This window comes from Podarcis bocagei, assembly GCF_964188305.1.
Source record: "Podarcis bocagei genome assembly, chromosome: 16".
NCBI classification, from domain to species: Eukaryota; Metazoa; Chordata; class Lepidosauria; order Squamata; family Lacertidae; genus Podarcis; species Podarcis bocagei.
This window is the reverse complement of record NC_138142.1, coordinates 30,170,189-30,188,605: the sequence shown is the minus strand read 5'-3', so window position 1 is coordinate 30,188,605 and position 18,417 is coordinate 30,170,189. Positions and strand designations below refer to the sequence as shown.

The following is an 18,417-nucleotide window of genomic DNA, read 5'->3' as shown; positions in this document are numbered from 1 at the left end:
CATTAAAAAACTTCCCTGAACAGGGCTGCTTTCAGGTGTCTTCTAAAAGTCATATAGTTGTTTATTTCCTTGACATCTGATGGGAGGGCGTTCCACAGGGTGGGCGCCACTACCGAGAAAGCCCTCTTCCTGGTTCCTTATAACCTCACTTTTCGCAGTGAGGGAACCGCCAGAAGGCCCTTGGAGATGAATCATCACCCCCCCCCCAGCTGAACAAAAGGGATGGAGACGCTCCTTCATGTATACTGGGCCATTTAGGGCTTTAAAGGTCAGCACCAACATTTTGAATTGTGCTCGGAAACTTTAGTTTGAGGCTTCTTCCCAAGCAAAAGTTACCCTCTCCCCATGGCTGCTCCCTATGGTTTTAAAGGGATTCTCCTAACACTGTTATAATGAAATTGCTATATAGAGTATCCAGCAGGTGTCAGGGCTGAGCCGTACCTCATCTTTTTTGAGCCCTTTCAATTCACCCATGCCAGCATCCCTCTCACTTCATTCAGGCCTCTGTGGTGCTTTGTGGAAACTACCACAAATCTCAGCACCTCTCCTATTAAAAATAATAATAATGAACAGTGCATTTTTTTAAGGCTTCTGCCCCAGCCTCCCCCAATAGGGTGCCATCCTGCAACAGCCACACACATTCCTGTTGTTTTGCATCCAGGAATGATGGGCTGCATCTCCCTCGCTGGTACCCAGAATTTCCATAGCAACGAGTGATACTGCTCAGGGCACCACCTTTGTGCTACTAGGGCTGCTTGGGTGGCAGAGGATTGCATCAGAGGGGAAGGAGGGAGGCAGGAAAGAGGTGTAGGCATCATTGCTTGGGGCAGCGGATCAAATTGGGAGCTTTCTTGGGGAAATGGGGAGAGGGTGCCATTCACAGGACCCCAACCCCTGAAATGGAAGACGCTTTGAGCAAAAAGCCTGCCGTCTTGCAGAGATCCCCTCTTTCAACTCCCCCTGCATGTTAGCCAATGCACTACAAATGATTTCCCCAACAGATGATGGCAATATACCACCAAGCTCAGCCACATGGGGGATATACAAGTTGACCACTGACTCTCAGAATCACACACCCCATCTTCAAAGGCTTTTTGGTTTCTTGTGCACTTTGCCCCATTCCAGTCACGGAAACCAACCATCTAGAGTACTAGTCACACCACTACCCCTTTATTCTAAGAAGGTACATCCTTCATAAGCTAAAGTTGGGCTCTCCATTTCCCCACCCCCTCACTCATGGCTAAACTTTTATACCTTCAGCAACTGTGAGATAGGCAGAAGTTTGGTAGGTACTATAGTGGCGACCAGTTTCACCTGTTGCCTGTCCTGCCATTAAAAAGGCACAAGAAAGGAGATTCCAGAAAGGGAGAACTTTCTGACAGTAGGAGCTGTTTGACACTGGAATGGACTTCCTCCGGAGGTGGTGGACTCTCCTTCATTGGAGGTTTTTAAGCAAAGGTTGGATGGCCATCTGTCATGGATGCTTTAGTTGAGATTCCTGTAGCCTTAGGCTCCAAGAATTTGTCTAATCTTTTACATTCTCCAAGTTAGTGGCCAATGATACAGCCTGTGGAAGGGAATTTCACAATTTAGCTGTTCGCCGTGGTTTTGACACATGCCAGTGCAGTCAAAATGACAACCAGTAATACTTCAGAGGTGCTGAAGGGGAAAAAAGAGGGTGGGAAGATCATGGCAGTTCTTGGAAGAGCTTTCTCACTCTAAGAGCTGTTTGGCAGTGGAATGGACTTTCTTGGAAGGTGGTGGACTCGCCTTCGTTGAAGGTTTTTAAGCAGAGGTTGGATAGCCATCTGTCGGGGATTTTGTTGTTACAATTTCTGCATTGCAGGGGGTTGGACTAGATGACATTTGCGGGTCCCTTCTAGCTCTGTTATTCTACACTTGTTTTAAACTATATCCTGTTCTACCAATAAGCATCCAGAGTGTCTTGCAAAATAGAAGTGGGGACCACCAATAATGAAGGATAAGCATTTTATGAACAGCAGAACGAAAACAAACAAACCCACCAGGAATTAAAATAATGGAAAACAGTAGCAGAGCATCTCTCTTCCTGGGACACTTAAGTAACTGATACTCAGTGGCTACTGGCTCCCACAGTGGGGGGCAGAACAGAGCCATTGCAGCTGGAAGAGTCAGATTGGCAATAGTTGAGATTCCGAAAAAGGAATCTCAAATGTCTATCTTCTTTGATCTTATGGAGTTTGGGGGCTGGCGACGGGTTCAAACAGCAGGCTTCCAGCGGAGCCTTTCCACTCGCCTCTCTCAGCTCCATTGCAAAGTGAGCAGGACAGGATGCTATTCAAACTTGGGAACCCTCCTCCCATCCCTGAGCTGCCACTCAAAAGCTTTCCAGCCCTGGATGCTGGTTGTGTGCTGTTGCTGTGGCAACGCGAGGCAGGCTGCAGGGGGGGGGGCGGTGGAGAGGGAGAGGGAAAGAGCAGAGGCAGTGACGCCAGAGCTTCGGTTGCCTTGTGGTGCTTATTTTCCTTTTCAAGATTTTCAGCCCTTTTCCCTATTTTGGCAGCGAAAGGCAGAATGCAGCTGCGTCAGCTCCTCTCCCCCTCCCGGCACGCAAGCTCTCCACCAGATTTAAAGGCGCAGAGCCCAGCAGCCAGCGACCTTCTGATCCAGGCCCCAGGACTGGACACACACACACACACACACACACACACACACACACACACACACAGGCTTCTCTTTCAAATGCCTCTCAACCCACCTGGCTGCCCAGCCACCAGACATTAATACAACACATCATTTCTCTCTGGGGTGCTCTCTGAAAGTGGTCCTCTCTCCATGCGCCTGGCCCATCATCTGATGACTGCAGCATCAAGTGATGAATGGGCACGTTGTTCTATGTATGGATGAGGCACCCACTGATCCAGGCGACGACGTCAAATATAACATTTCTCTGTGGAGTCAGACAGTGGTCCACACACTCAAGAGCCAGTCATCAAGGGTTGACTAACAGAATGGTCAACTTGGGATCTTAACAGGAGAGAGGGAGAGAGGGAGAGTTGCATACAGAAAGAAGCTTTTGTGTTTGAGTTGATGGGGCGGTGGGCAAATATTTTGTGTGTGTGCATGATGCACACTGGGTGAGACAGAGGTACAGATTTCTGGGAGAGGGGGCACATTTCAACTGCTTCGGATGCAAACAGTCTTGGATTCAGCCCATGCCACCTCCAGTTATGACGGATCAGGCAGCAGATCAAGGGTGCCAACTTGAATTAAATATGGGAAGGGAGGGAGGGCAGGTAAGACCCACCCTGCATAATTGATTAACAAAAAGCTGACATGCAGGGGCACCCCCTGGGCCGGATGTACGTGCGAAGGCAGGCAGGGACTGTTGGTGGTGGCCCCATTCACCCCAATGAATTGTACTCCACTGGCTAAAGCAGAATATTGATCTCACCCATACGGGGTTAGAGGGCCAAATTTGGCTTGGTGGAGACACATGGTGTTCAGGCTTTGCTGAATTTTTCATTTTGTCTTTTTGTGTCTTTTATCACCTTCCCTTTTATTGCGTAACCCACCTTCTGTGTTCCTCTTCCCTTTTGATTCCCATCCATCTTTTGCTTGCCTCTCCTATGCCATAGGATGAGGGCATGAAATGGGCAGTAGAGATCTTGGAATATACTAGACATTTGTTTTATTTTTATTTTTAAATGATATTTTTGTTTTAGTTGGCCATTCTCAGAATTGATATAAAACAACGTCACATTTCTTTGCAGAACGAAACCATTAACCACATCTTCGAGGAGAGAGAGAGAAAGCTATTGGCTCTCTCAGAGGCTTAGTAATGGCAGCAGGCCAGGTGGAATGGGTTTGTTGCAGCTTCTTATCAGTCCTTGCTTGCAGTCTTTCACAGTAAAGCTCCAACCAGCCAATTAGGGATGCTGGGGAAGAGAAAATCGAAGAGGTGGCATTGGACAGCAGGCAGCAAGTCTTTTGCACAGCACCTTCTGAACAGGAGCAGTCTATCTGAGCAGTGAGAACTTGGAACCATTCAAAGAGGTCAGAAACTGCTCTAAATTTGTTCCAGTGCTGTTGGATAGCTGCGGTTTTAGGAACCTTCCTCTGATGTGGAAGCAACCATTATTGTTGGTTTTGCCGTGGTGTAAGCCACTCCACTCCCAGCCCCAGAACTCAGAACAGAGCTATACTCACTTTGCAATGGAACCAGATTGGAGCAGTCAGTAGTGCAGGGTTGCAGAACCCTTTTAGGACCTAAGCGCTACATACCCTTCTTGGCAACCTTCTGGGGGTTGGCTGTGGGCCAATGGTGAGGTCAGATGCAGAAGTAGGAGGAGTAATGGGTGTGAATTTTACGTTTGTGCAGTAGGCTACTTTCACTCACATACCTGTCTCTATCCTCCATCCAGGCAGCTAAGAGGCATAATTATTGCATGGCATAATTATTGCATTTTATGTAAGCCAAGTAAAAGTACTGACGATTAAGTAGTACAGTGGTGCCTCGCAAGACGAAATTAATTCGTTCTGCGAGTTTTTTCGTCTTGCGAATTTTTCGTCTTGCGAAGTCGCAACTGCACCTCTTCAAGCAATGCACCCTGGGTATTAACGGTTTTAAGAAAAAGGAAACAAACTTGCAAGACGTTTTCGTCTTTCGAAGCAAGCCCATAGGGAAATTCGTCTTGCGAAGCAACTCAAAAAACGAAAAACTCTTTCGTCTTGCGAGTTTTTCGTCTTGCAAGGCATTCGTCTTGCAAGGTACCACTGTATACAAATTGTGTAAAATAAATAAAAATAAAACGATTGGAGTTCAAGGACACATTCCAACCAGGCAAAAATACTTGGTGTGCAAAGCAGGGGCATTGAGTGTGAGATAGCATAAAGCAGTACATCCGTCCTGAGATTTTAAATTTAAAAAAGAAGACTCCAAGGGAATAATCTTTTTGACCACCTGCTCTACATAACAGCTGTGTTATGTCTTCCCTGTTAGTGGAAGACTTGCACAGTGAGGAGAAGACTGAGCTGAAAGCTGAGCTTTATTTCCAAAATGCTAGATTTTAAATATCTGAAATTATTATTATTATTATTACTGTTGTTGTTAATGTTGAGATCCATTTATTTATTTTATCTTAACAGGTTCATTCTGAATGGACTCATTCTGCTGAATACATAGACTTAATGATTTAATAGTTTATCTTCGTATTTGTTTTTGTCCTAAGACTGTGAACATGCTGTACCGTAAATCACATTTCTGCCCAAAAATAATTCTGGGTACTGTAGTTTGTGAGGGGTTGTTTGTGATGGGTAAACTACAGTACCCAGAATTCTTTGAGGGAAATAATGTGCTTTGAATGTGTTTTAAAGGGGTTAGCCTAAATCCAGCTGCTTTAGATATCATTTACAAAGGAGGAAAAAAAGGCAGGATATAAGTCTCTTGAATAACATTTATTCAGGTTTCAAGCCCAAATTCAAACTTCAGTGAAGGCTATTCATGCATTCAGCTGCTAGTTGAGTAATCAAAGCTACAGAGCAACAAACTACCCTGGAAGATGGAGAACTCTCCTTCATAGGAGTGCTCTATGAGTAAGGTAATATATATGTCGGAACCAGCCTAAATAAAGAATTGTGGTGGTACTGAAAAAATGGCACCCACTTAATGACAACCATCTCTACTGTTAGAGGCTAGAAGTGTGATCTGCAACAAAACATTGCAGTGCGGTGTGCCAGTCATCCCCTTTCCCAAGATACTCCATTGCATATCCTCTCTTCTTGCTGGTTTTACATTTTCCTCTCTCCTAGAAGTCAGTTAGTTGAGCATGCTCAGCTGTTTAGGTTCGCCTTCCCTTTTAGATGAGAAAAAAACCTAAAGTCCACAGGCTATAGGACATGTCACAAGACAGTTCTGGGCTGTGGCCACCTTCCCTCCAACTTCTGTGGGTGGTGGAGCTCCCAAGAAGGGGGCCTGGTTTATCTCAGCACCCAACACGGTCTGTAGGGAAGGAGGCTGTCTTTCTGATATTTGGACCCGAAGTCGTTTAGGCCTTCAAACACTAGCACGAGCACCTTACGTAAGTCAAACCTGCCAGCAAACTGCCAACCCATCCGAACAGTGATGTGACAGGTAACAGCTGCAACATACGACGTTCCCCCTGAGTTGGAAGATGCAGCACCTGTTGGATTTCTGCCTGTCCCATGCTGATGTTGAAAGCTACCACAGCCCAGCCGGGGGGGGGGGAGTCGGTCTCTGTGCAAAATTCTACATCAGTTGAGAGGAGCCGTGTATTTTCAGCACCGGTGGGCACAAATTTTTCCTCCCTCACAGGGAACATACACAGGCCTTGTTGACAGGAACACTGTGAACCCTAAACACTTTCTGGAGGGGGGGGCTTGAACCCCCCCTCTCCAGGTTTGCTTCCCCCACCCCATCAGATACACACACTTCTTTCTATAAAAAGCTGCTTCTCCCTCCCTCCCTCTCTTGTGAAGCTCCTTGTCCTTTTTGGTGAAGCCGTGGGTGGGTCACCATGGCAACGGCTGAGATATTTTCGATGAAGACGGGGGATCAAGCTCCAATACGCTCCTCACACTCTTTCTGGCCCCCACCTTGCAAAAGGAGATGGGGGGGGGGGAGAGAAGGCAATGAAGTGGGTAGGTGGGATGAAATATAAATAGATTTCAGAACCACAGCAAAGTACAAGGGGGCATGGCAGGGGGGTCTACACAAAACGGGAACATTTTTGGGCCTTTTCCTGTGGACCATAGGGTTGGTGGGTTATTCCTGTATTTCATCTGACTCAGCTCGTAAATGCATTTTGATGGTAGGCCGGACTGTGATGATCAGATCTGCATCTGGGGAAACCCAGCCAGATTATTATTATTATTATTATTATTATTATTATTATTATTATTATTATTATTATTATTATTATTATCTTTCATGTGCGAAAGCTCGGCATTGGATCATGGGAAAGAACAGGATTGAACTAAGCATGTGCAGAGTGCCATGCCACCCCTGCCGGTCTCTTCTGAGCAACACTGCCTGGTTTCTACATAGCTGGTATTAGGGAAACAAAAACAACACCTTGCAGGGATTTGAGCCCTAATCATATTGGAAATTAGGCATTTACGAGGCAGGAGCTAACAGGAGAACTGTCCTGATTTCCGGAAGAGGGTTGGATTGGATAGCCTTACAGTTTCTCCCAATCTCAGACACAAATTTCATATGTGGGTCACCAGGCCAGCGGTAGTGAGGGGCAAAGACAGTTCGGCAAAAGGACCCCATGACGATAGCCATTTTCACATCCAGACATACAAGAGACCCAAATATAGGCCCAGATAATTGGTTTCTCTCTCCTCCCCTGCTTCTCTCTCCAAATGCCTCTGTTGTATGCAATCTCCCTGTTGAAAACATGATTGAAAAACACATATTTTTTTCTAGATGGCTTCCATCCCTCCACTTTACATTATATTTTTTTTGTCATGGCTAGGTGGAAGAATATAAATAGCTTGTTCTCCTGGGTTATTAAAAGCAACAGATTCAAGGCCGTACCAGTGAGGGGGCTATTTTATGTAACAAGGTGTCAACCCCTGGAATGTTCCTCTTCCTCCTCTATTCCTCTTTGCCCATCACTGAATTTATTATTTCCTTTTCTCCCTGCCCCGCAGCCCGTTTCCTAGATTAATTTAATACACATTGCAGCAGCCAATTCCCTCAGTGCTGGCACAGCGGCGATGATGCTTTGCCAGAATGGATCAGAAGGGCTGTTGCCTCTTCGGTAATAATAATGAAATTAAAATAGGCAGTGAGGAGCACCGTCAAACACATTGGTCCAACAACAGTGAACAATTCAGCAACTGGGATATACGATATAGGATGGAAGCCATGCCTCTTGCTCTCCCCCCCCCCACTTTCCCCTGTGCTCCTCCCCAAACAAAGAGGAAATATATCTCAACAAACAAATAAACTGAGAGGACACTTTGCTCAGGTGTCTCCCAAACCTTGAAGCAGCTGTGTAAAATTTGAGATGTGGCAGGATCTGTGCCCCCCGCCCACCCCCCCGCTTCCAATCACTGCGCAGCAAGGAGGCTGATAACTTGGACACAGAGATATTTTCAGTGTCGGGTTCCCATTGCTAAGGGCTGGTCGAGGGTAAATGATCAGCGTGATGTGCTCAGTCTTGAGTGGGGACTCCTCCCTAGCAGCAGGGAAAGGGGAACCCATGTCTTTGTATCTGGTCCTGGGACTTTTGCTAGGCCACACCGCTCACTGGCCCTATGTTGCACCCCAAATGTTTGTGCCTGGCTGAGAACGCCTCTTGCTTGTGGGGATGGAGAACAGGGAGGGGCGTGTGAGTGGTGTAGAGAAGCCTGCTTTTATATAAAGGTAATATTAGCATTCCTGGCTCTGCCCGCCACTGGCATGTAGGCTTCATAAAGTTGCCCAGTCTGGAAAAAGTTGCCTACTCCTGTGCAAAAATCTTCTCCAGTGTTGGACACATCAGAATGACCACAGTGTAAACGTGGTGGCATGGTGCCAGTTCCATCTTTTTCAGGGCCCTGGAATGAGATGCTTGCCTCTTCTACCTCCTCTCTGCTGTTGCTGCCTGTTCACTGTCCCATTTCTCTGGGGCCCAATCCACCCCACTTCCCAGGGAGAGAGGGGGTGGGATGGACAGGGGATGCAGGGGTTACTCCTCCTTAGTTTGCTAACTTGAGAGGGCCAAGTACCAGGGCAAAGGGCCCACTATTGGGATATGGGCGCTAGCAGACGCCTGGTGTTGTCAACCCTTGGTGCCAGCCTTGCCGATGCTACCCTCGCTCTCTCCAGACTCCTACAGACAGGCTGCCAGAAAAAAGCTCAATAACTTTGTCCAGATTTTTCACTTTGGGGGATACGGCAACCCTAGCTTATTCATCCTGGTTTCTTTTTCACAGAGGTTAGACGATGCCTGCTCTTTAGTGAGCATTCATCCTGATTTATTGACGGGGCAGTTATGCAACAATGAGCAACCGCCCTGCATTTGCTTGCATGGTGGTTACACATCTTCCTCTTAACTTTTTATCCATCCACATTTTGCAGTGCATTTCTCTGCCACTTTCCTAACTGCAAAAAGTCTGAGTTGTTGTTGTTTAAAGTAAATTTATTAGGGAGAGAAACAGAGTGCATTAAAGGTAAAGGGACCTCTGACCGTTAGGTCCAGTCGTGGCCGACTCTGGGGTTGCGGCGCTCATCTCGCATTATTGGCCGAGGGAGCCGGCGTACAGCTTCCGGGTCATGTGGCCAGCATGACTAAGCCACTTCTGGCAAACCAGAGCAGTGCACGGAAACGCCGTTTACCTTCCCGCTGGAGTGGTACCTATTTATCTACTAGCACTTTGACGTGCTTTCAAACTGCTAGGTGGGCAGGGACTGAGCAACAGGAGCTCACTCTGTTGCAGGGATTCGAACCGCCGACCTTCTGATCGGCAAGCCCTAGGCTCTGTGGTTTAGAGAAACAGAGTGCATAAATCCACTTTAAATTTACAGTGTGCACTTGATTCCTGCAAAATGTCGACAGCCTGGAGGCAACCCCCCCCCCCCAAGGTATTGTCCTATTCAAGTTAACATGCCTGCAGGATTTACACACACCTTGAATTTTGTTTATATTCAAGCCAGCAAAACCACTCAAGGAGGGTGCAAAGTAAGGGGTGTTGAGGGGTGAAGCCTGGGGAGGGAACATGTGGCTGAGCAGATGTAGCCTGTGCAAAGTTTTGAGAGAGAGGTCTAGAGGGCTGCATTTGGCCCTCAGGCTTCGGGGGGGGGGCACCAAATTTTAACACCAAATTCACACTCATGATATGTATTCACTCAATCTCTTTTCTTTATCAAAATTCCCCGGGACTGTTATTTTTTCTTTCAATGTGGTCCTTCTCACCACACATGCAGGAAGTGATTCCACCCTGCTCCCACCCTGCGGTGATGGGTGGATGTAGGTCTGTTGCTGCAAAGGCCCATGTTGCACTCAAACACCTTCACACTGTGCCTAACCTTTTGGGGGCTCAAGGGTTGCACGGACCTAGAGGCAGCCCCCTAGCGGCTGCGTGTCAAAATGGGTGTGGCCAAAGAGGGGGGAAATGAAAAAGTATCCCTTTTCTGTACTATACTCAGTTGTTTTAATGATTCACCAAGAAACTTGATTATTAATTCCTCACTTTGTAACTGGTGTAATTCACTAAGCAGCAATAAGAACACATTTGCACAACCCTTTCCTGCATAACTAAGTTCAATTCCCTTCCATGCTTATAAATCAATTTCTATCTCCCATTTCCCCTCATAATTAATTTCACTGCCTTCCCACTTTTTCCTCTTCACATCCCCTTTCTGTTAATTAATATCGCCTTCCATTACCACACATAAGGAAGGCACACAAACACACACACACTCAGCAGAGAGATTTCTTTTCTTATTCCCCACTGCACTACGGTAGGAGGCAATTCATTTGCTGTTACTATTAAAGAAGCCCTGGTGCTCTCCAGTAATTTGTCAGTGAAATATTCAGCTGCTGCTCTGGGCGCAAGGATGCACGGTTTGAACTCTTGGCCTGGGAATCTCTCCTCCTCCTCCTGCCTCCTTTCACAATGTTTGCTTTTGAATTTATTTTAAGTTTTGAACACTCTCCTTGGCTATGCAAGGAGGGGAGCGCCACCGCATGCTTTTTTTAAAAACAAAACAAAACCCGTTAAGTAATAGCTAAGGAGAATGCATGGCGATGTCTCTAGCCTTGATTTTACATAGAATCATAGAATTGTACAGACCCCCTGGTCCAACCCCCTGCAATGCAGAAATCGCAGCGAAACAATCCCTGATAGGTGGTCATTCATCCTCATCTTAAAAACCTCCACTGGAGGATCTGGCAGAGGATTAGCTAATATGACCCTATGGGCCTCCTCTGTCACCGCCTGTGCAATGACTAGCACCAGAATGTGGCGTATCAACAATGGCTCAGTCGCCACCACTGGAGAAAGGAAAGGCCTCTTCTCCTGGCCTCCTATCAGACTCACTCTGCCCCTCTCCCCGGGAGAGGAGAACCCCCATGGATTACCTCTCAGACCATTCCAATGGGAGCAGGGCACAAACATTGGCAGGGAAATTATGAGTGGAAACTGCAGTCTTTAGTTCATTGCTGAAGCACCTGCTTTCAATGCAGACGGTCTTCATCTCCTGTTTTTAAAAATGGTCAGGGAATGGTTGGTGGGGAAGACTTTCTCTTCCCAAGAACCTGGACAGCCGCTGCCAGTCAGAGTAGAAAATAACAAACTGGATCAGACCTTCATCCAGGACGTTGAGGACTAGAAACTTACTTCTTCTTCTTTTGCTTAGGGCAAAGACCATAGCACAGCACACTTTGGGGTTGCATTACAATCCTATGCACGTGGGGGGCAGTGTCCAGTGCTGGTACAGCATCCCTGGCACTCCTACAGCCAACAGCTTGCACAACTGGGACAACTGGGACAACTGCACAACCGACAATGGGAAACACTGGCTTGCGAGCGCTCAAGTTGGAGAACAGCCTTTACCAAAGGTGTCATGGGCTTTGAAGACACTCAAACTCAGGATGCAAGAGAGAAACGTGCTAAGACAAAGGCACGCTTGGCAAATCCACACCGTGATCAACTCCCGCCTGGAAACCTATGTCCCCACTGTAGAAGGATGTGTGGATCCAGAATTGGCCTCCACAGTCACTGATGGACTCATTGTTAAAACCGTGTTTATGGAAGACAATCTTACTCGGCTACAAGTGATCACAGAAGAAAGAAGAAGAAAAGGATATATGTGCAGCCTGTCAAAGCATGATTTGGCCCTATAGCTCAGTTGGTTAGAGCATGGTGCAGATAACGCCAAGGTTGCAGGTGCAATCCCCTATGGGGCAGCTTAACATTCCCGCATCGCAAAGGGGTTGGAGTAGATGATCCTCAGTGTCCCTTCTGACTCTATGATTCTATGATGTGCAGGCTGCCTTTTACATACATGCTCAGCACCTCTCCCCCCCCCCGCCCCCTGCTTTATAGGTGGCAGGGTATCTGAATGCATCTGTGCCATTTCTGTTACAAACAGCTCTCTGAGCCAAAAGATATTTATATCATCCCTTATTGGGGTAAAAGTACAGCTTGGATGCCTCCGCCCCCGCTTTTGCTCTCTCTCTCTCCTTCCTCCCTCTCCCCCCACTGCAGTCTTCGCAATGATGAGCGACGCTGTTGGCCGCCCCCACACGCTGCAGCAGAGGGACTGTGCATTACAGGCTCTGAATTGCAAAGCAAAGGAGCGCCAGCGTGTGTGCGCACTCCAGGCTGGCTATATTTAGCCGCTGGGTTGCTGTTTTTAGCTTCTTGATTCAGAACTCAAATTAGCAGCAAAGAGGTGAAGGGTGGGAGGGGCGAGGCCCAGGAAGGTTCTTAAGAGACCTGAGCAGGGGTGCTCGGGAGGTATGTGGGGTGGGGGGAAAGAATGAGGAGGGGAGGCTTTGGCAAGCAATGGGGTGGTGAGTGGCTCTGCAGTCATCGGCAAGACCGCCCCCCCCCACCTCAAATCCTCACCATAACCCCTCTCCCCTTTCCCTCCCCAACCCCACAGAGTGGATGCTAGCAGGGCAGTGAGTCACTGTCACAATGCTATGTGATTCACTTAGATTTAGGCTAAGCTGTTAGCAAATCGGACTGCTTGTCTGCCACCCTTTTAGGCAGACTCTCCTCCGCCTTGCTGGGACTTCCCCCTTTTCTTTCCCCCTCCCCCGCCGCGCGCGCACACCTCCACCCGGAACTGGGTTTAGGGACAAAGAAAAACAGCCCTGCCACCGGGCATAACTTCACCCAGCATTTGTGCTCAAGCCGAGTCCTGGTTATATATGAGCACCATCCCCCCCCCAAAAAAAAGTGTTTGGGGCTTTGTAGCATAAAAACTTAGCAAGTGGCCTAATATAAAGTCGGAGCTAGTGGTGGGTGGAGCCCATTAGGACTGGTTGGGAGGAAGGGAGCCCGTCAGTAGGTGGCGCTAGAGCCAATGAGAGGCTTTGTCCCTATCCTCCTCCCTGCTGATTTCCAAATAGGGGAAATTGAGACCCAGGAGGAGGAAGCTGGCAGGCAGGCAGGACCATTTCCTGGGCTGGCTGCAAGTAAGAAGGCAAGCCAGGGTGGGAGTGGGCAGCTGTCTGGGTTGCTGGAGCATTTGCCACCAGGCAGCAGACCCTTGGGTCTATCTAACTCAGTATTCTCTACTTGTAGAATCATAGAACTGTAGGACTGGAAGGGACCCTGCAGGCCATCTACTCCAACCTTCTGCAGTGCAGGAATCTCAGCCAAAGCATCCATGACAAATGGCCTCCAACCTCTGCTTAAAAACCGCCAATGAAGGAGAGTCCGCCAGCTTCCAAGGGAGTCTGTTCCCACTGTCAAACATCTCTTACCATCACAATGTTATTCCTAAGGTTCCAGGCATGGCCAAACTTGGCCCTCCAGATGTTTTGGGACTACAACTCCCATCATCCCTAGCCAACAGGACCAGTGGTCAGGGATGATGGGAATTGTAATCCCAAAACATCTGGAGGGCCAAGTTTGGCCATGCCTTTAGGCAGAATTTCCTTTCTTGGGATTTGGATCCGTTGCTTCATGTCCTTCCCTCCAGAGCAGCGGAAAAGAAGATGGGCAGCATCTCCCAAGAGTTTCAGGCCAAGTCTTTGTTTCCCAGTCCTACCTGGAGTGGTTGAACCCGGGACCTTTTGCATGCAGTGAGGGAGCTCCTCCTCGCCTGACCCAGTTCGTATGTGCAGCCCAGAGTAGGGCTTCTGGGTCAAAGGCTTGGAGAGGCTTGAGCCACAGCACCCAAGTTTAGTCCCTGGCATCTCCCTGCAGGTCTTTGAAAGGATCCTGCTTGACAGCCGCTGCTAGTCAGTGCAGTCAATACTGGACACTCACTGGAGAAAGTCAGGGAAAAAAGATGAAAGAAGTGGCAGGGAGACAGAAATGGGATGATGCCGTCCTGCGGAAAGTGAGTGAACAAATAATAACCATTCTGCCTTAAATGTCTAGAGTGAATTCCTCCTAAGTGTGATGTACCATGCAGCAAAGACCCCCAACTTCTCTGATGGGGTTTGAATTGGTGGTAACTAGCCAGGAAAGAGATTTTGGAGTCATGGTGGGCTGGACATATTGAACATTGACCCAGCGTGCACAGATTTGATAGGAATAGGATAAAATATACACCTGCCAGTATTGCAATGGCATTATAGAAATATGTGGTATGATCCTATTTAGGACAGATTGGAGGCGAATAAAAATAAAAAGTATTTGTGGGGCTCATTCTTGGAAGTCTCAAGGTGCAAGTTAAATCTCAGGGCCATCAGCTACTGTGGTACACCTGCTAAGTCAGTGGTTCCGTCTGAGCGCATAAGTGTGTTAGCTGAGATCACCTGATAGGTGACTATTGCACCTATAACTTGCACCTACAGCCCAGTTACATAAAAAAAATATGCAGGTAACTATCGCAAATATAACTTGCACATGCAGCTTAAGCAGATATATAGGTACAGAAATGACTTTTGCACCATGTGAAAGATGAAAGATCACGAGCTGTCTGAATGCAGCCAGAATATGCACCATACATCCGTTCAAAGCACATCCCTCACCTCCCTGAATCCTGAGGACTGTCATTTATCCCCCACAGAGCTACAATTCTCAGCCCTCTTATCAAAGTACAGTTCTCATAATTATTTTGTGGGGAATGTGCTTTAAATGTGTGCAGGCACAGCCTTAGATTCCTCGTGGGTTAAGCACCCAGGAGGCTCAGTTGTTCCTGCAGGAGTAGATGCCTTTCCATCGCAGACAGCCGCTACTTCCTCTCATCCAGGGCTCTGACACCCTTGCCTGCATCCACAGACTCTATTTGCTCTCCCAAGTCCTTCCCACTCAAGCTCAGGGCTGCGTCAGGAGGGGATCCCAGCCGTAGAGCTGTGGAAAGGACCCATCTTGAGGAAACAGGATGCTGGCAGGAAAACCCCCACAGTGAAAAGCCGGGGACTCCCAGGGCCTATTTATAAAACTGTGCATCTAAAAGAACATTGAAAGAACACAGTGGATTCATATCCTATATCCTTTCCCCCTTTCCATTTTTTAAAAGCTTTCCCCTTCCCTTGTTTTCCCCCTCCTCGTTCTCTCCTTTCTCTCTTTCTCTTTCATTCTTGACTTTCCCCCTTTGAATCCAGGGCTGCGGCGATGGAAGAAACAAGACCCTTTGGGGTGTTAATGCTGTGAGCCCCTCAATCAGGTTGTATATATGTGTAAAGAAAACCATATATCATAAAGACACCACAGTCTCCACTATCCCTCATTCCAAAGTAAACATGAACCCTGGGTAAGCATCTGCAACCCCTGGGATTTCGCGCCCCTTGGGGATTGGGGTGGCACGCAACAATACTAATGGCAAACTCCTTCTCCAGGTGTGGGTCTCAAGCAGGCTTGGGAGAACACCAAAGTTTGCAGAAGGACAACCCCGTCTCCTTGAGATGGGGAACCCCCTTCTAAGGGGACGACTCAAAAGCCCAGTGAGAGGGCTGAGTCCTCTTACTAGGCACAGAATGGTGGTTGAGGGAGCGGGTTGAGGATGGGGAATTGGAGGAAGGGATGGAATGGAGTAACCTGGAGGAGGCATGGCTGGCTGAAACCCCAAACAATAGCACTTCACGTGGCCACATTTTGTTGCTGGTCCCCATTGTTGTACCTCCTTAGACATTTGTCCACCTGACATTGCCCTATTGGTTTGGAAGCAAAATGAGGCCAACCCCAAAACAAGGCAGCTGTTTACTTTCTGGGTATATACATTAGCAAATTAAAGGAAGAATGAAGAGCCCCCCCCCCCAACAGCCTAGTAAAGCCTAAGTGTGCTTCCTATTCATGATCCTCACGGGATATACTTTACTGGGCTTCTGCCCTAAAGCCACTGGTTATCATCCCACTTGTTGATACTTAGCCCTTAAGGCTCTTGGAGAGATCCAGGCTGCCATGGAGATGAAGTCACCTCATACAGCAGGGGAGGGGAACCTTAGGCCCAGAGGTGGGGGTGCTGAATGTAACCCTCCAGTGCTCTCTGTCTGGCCATCAGGGTTTTCCCTGGGTCACAGTCCTTCCCCAGGTCACATGACTCACTGATCAAGCCGCACACACCCTTTGTGAGTTTTGGCCTGGCTGTAATGTGTTCTTAAATTTGCACTGATTCCTCTTGCCTGCCTGGATGGATGGATGGAGGGTCAAATGGAGCATGTGTGTGCCTGTGTGTTTGTGTAGAGAGAAGGTAGTCTACTGTACCCTGGTAGAGTTCATGTTTGCTGCTCTGCCATAATTTGCCTCTGGTGCTTCCCATTGGCATATGGCCACACAAAAGGAATTGGGCTGGAAAAGGTTCCACAGCCCTGCCATACAGATTTCAAGGGATCCAGCATTTTTCCACCCAGGGCTGCTAACCCGAGCCAACAGCTCCTGTTTTGCAGCCAAAAAATGTCAAGCGAGCAGAGTTTCCTAAGTTATCCGCAAGTCACCCTGGCTCTCTAAGGAGCCCTGCCCTTCAGACAGCTCTGCAGTTGAGAAGTAATGCCCCTAGTCACTCCTGGGAAATGATCTACTGGTAAGTGATCACTACTGTGATCACTTATCCTGGGAAGGGAAGGAGCCAATGGGTCTTTGATCTTGCTGATACTTATGAAATTTCTTTCAGGTCATTTCAGCCTCTGATTAAACATGCACCTTCCACCTCCACCCTTCCAGACACACTATACATTGAACATGTAAAAATCCAACAGAGTTTGAAAGAACTTTTCAGGAGTTGTTGTCTCTGGTTAACTGGATTGCATAAACAGGCTGTCTGCATTGCAGAAAGCTATCATTGCATAACAGTGAAAATCCTGTTTCTTGGAGCCACCATGACTGAGCCTGTTTCAGTTGTGCTTTCCTTAAACAAAAAGCATGGAATCGAAGAAGATTTAAACAAAACACACAAACACAGGGACCCCTTCGAGACGCGGCCCCAACGGGTTTTCTTCCTGAAGCAGAGGATCCAGCCCCAAGGAAGGACAGCTTGCAAGTGCTAGCCCTGAGCAGAACAGGTGAAAAAGCATCCAGGCTAGAAAGAGTTACTCTCCTCCCACCATATCAGCTTCTTTTCCTTATATGGAGTGAGAGATTATGCAAAAGAAAGGTACCTAATTTAGGTTACCTCTTGGGGTGGGGGAAGAAAAGAAAGAAAGAAAAAGAACCACCCCAAAATGGGAGACAGAGAGCTGTCACTTTTCAGTCCGTTGCTCAGGCAACCATGAAGCAAAAAAAGGCACCACTCTCTTTTCTTTCTCAAAGTCTATTTTTGGCCTTCATATAAGAAGGTGTTATTTAAGACCTGACTTACCGGTATTTATTTGTTGAGGAAGTTTTTTATAACAAAAAAAGAAAAGGAAAAGAAACTCACCCACTAGTGATTGCTGTATGGGAGAGAAGCCAGAATCCCTGGAGAGAAATCCTATATAAAGGTGTGCTTAGCACAAGGTTTCTTTACTAAAAAGAAAATGGGAAAGAAAGCCAAAACGAAACAGTGAGAATTATGTTAGGCAAAGAAAAAAAAGTCAGGGGGAACAAGAAAAGAAAAGAAAAACAAAACAGCTTGAAATGATTCCCCCACAGATCAATGTTTGTATTATTATTGTCATTATAATTAGTAAAAGACCACATAAGGTACATTTTCTTAAAGACACTAAAACGAAATGTACACTCAGAGAAATAAGCGCGCGCGCACACACACACACACACACACACACAGATGAAAGACAATCAGGCTGAGAGCCCAACCCAAACACACCTTTTTGAACTTGCTTTTCATGCAATTCAGGTCTAAGCCCACGATTTTGACCTGACTTTTTCTCCCTGGTTTTCTGTTTTAGATCAGCAGTGAAGAGATTGGAAAGGTACATTGAGGGTTTTTTTGTGCATGTGTGAAAAGGGAAAGGTGGAAGAAAGGATGAACAAATCAATGAATGAGTGAGTGGGGAAAGAATACATAGCAAATGGTTTTGAGAAAGGAAACCCAGAAAGAAACACAAAGGGAAGGAAAAAATATGGAAGGGAAGTTTCGAAAGCCAGAATAAAATGAAAGCCTGTGAAAGAGTTGAGACAGCAAGTCCTTTTCGTGAGAAGGGAAGAAAGAAAAGCGAGACTCCAGCGCCAGAGTGAATATCTAAGTCTGAGCTGGAGGAATGGGAGGAACAGAGGAGAGAAGGCGTTGGGCTCAGACGCTGCCGAGGTGTGATTCCAACAGAAACGTCTCTGCTTCATCTCCTAATTCGGTGCAGCGTTTCTTTGGCTGCCTCCCCCACTCCCCCCCCTTCCTCACCGCGTCATTCAGGAGCCAGTGACGTA

General features: G+C 47.4%; 1 long non-coding RNA gene across 1 annotated transcript; it reads right to left on the bottom strand.

Moving 5' to 3' along the window:
* Nucleotides 1-3,653: 3,653 nt before the first annotated feature.
* Nucleotides 3,654-18,353, bottom strand: LOC308575528. The gene is made up of 3 exons (XR_014002857.1): nucleotides 17,861-18,353; nucleotides 17,474-17,559; nucleotides 3,654-3,917 (listed from the first exon to the last, which is right to left on the bottom strand). It is a non-coding gene; the product is annotated as an uncharacterized lncRNA (long non-coding RNA).
* Nucleotides 18,354-18,417: the final 64 nt, after the last annotated feature.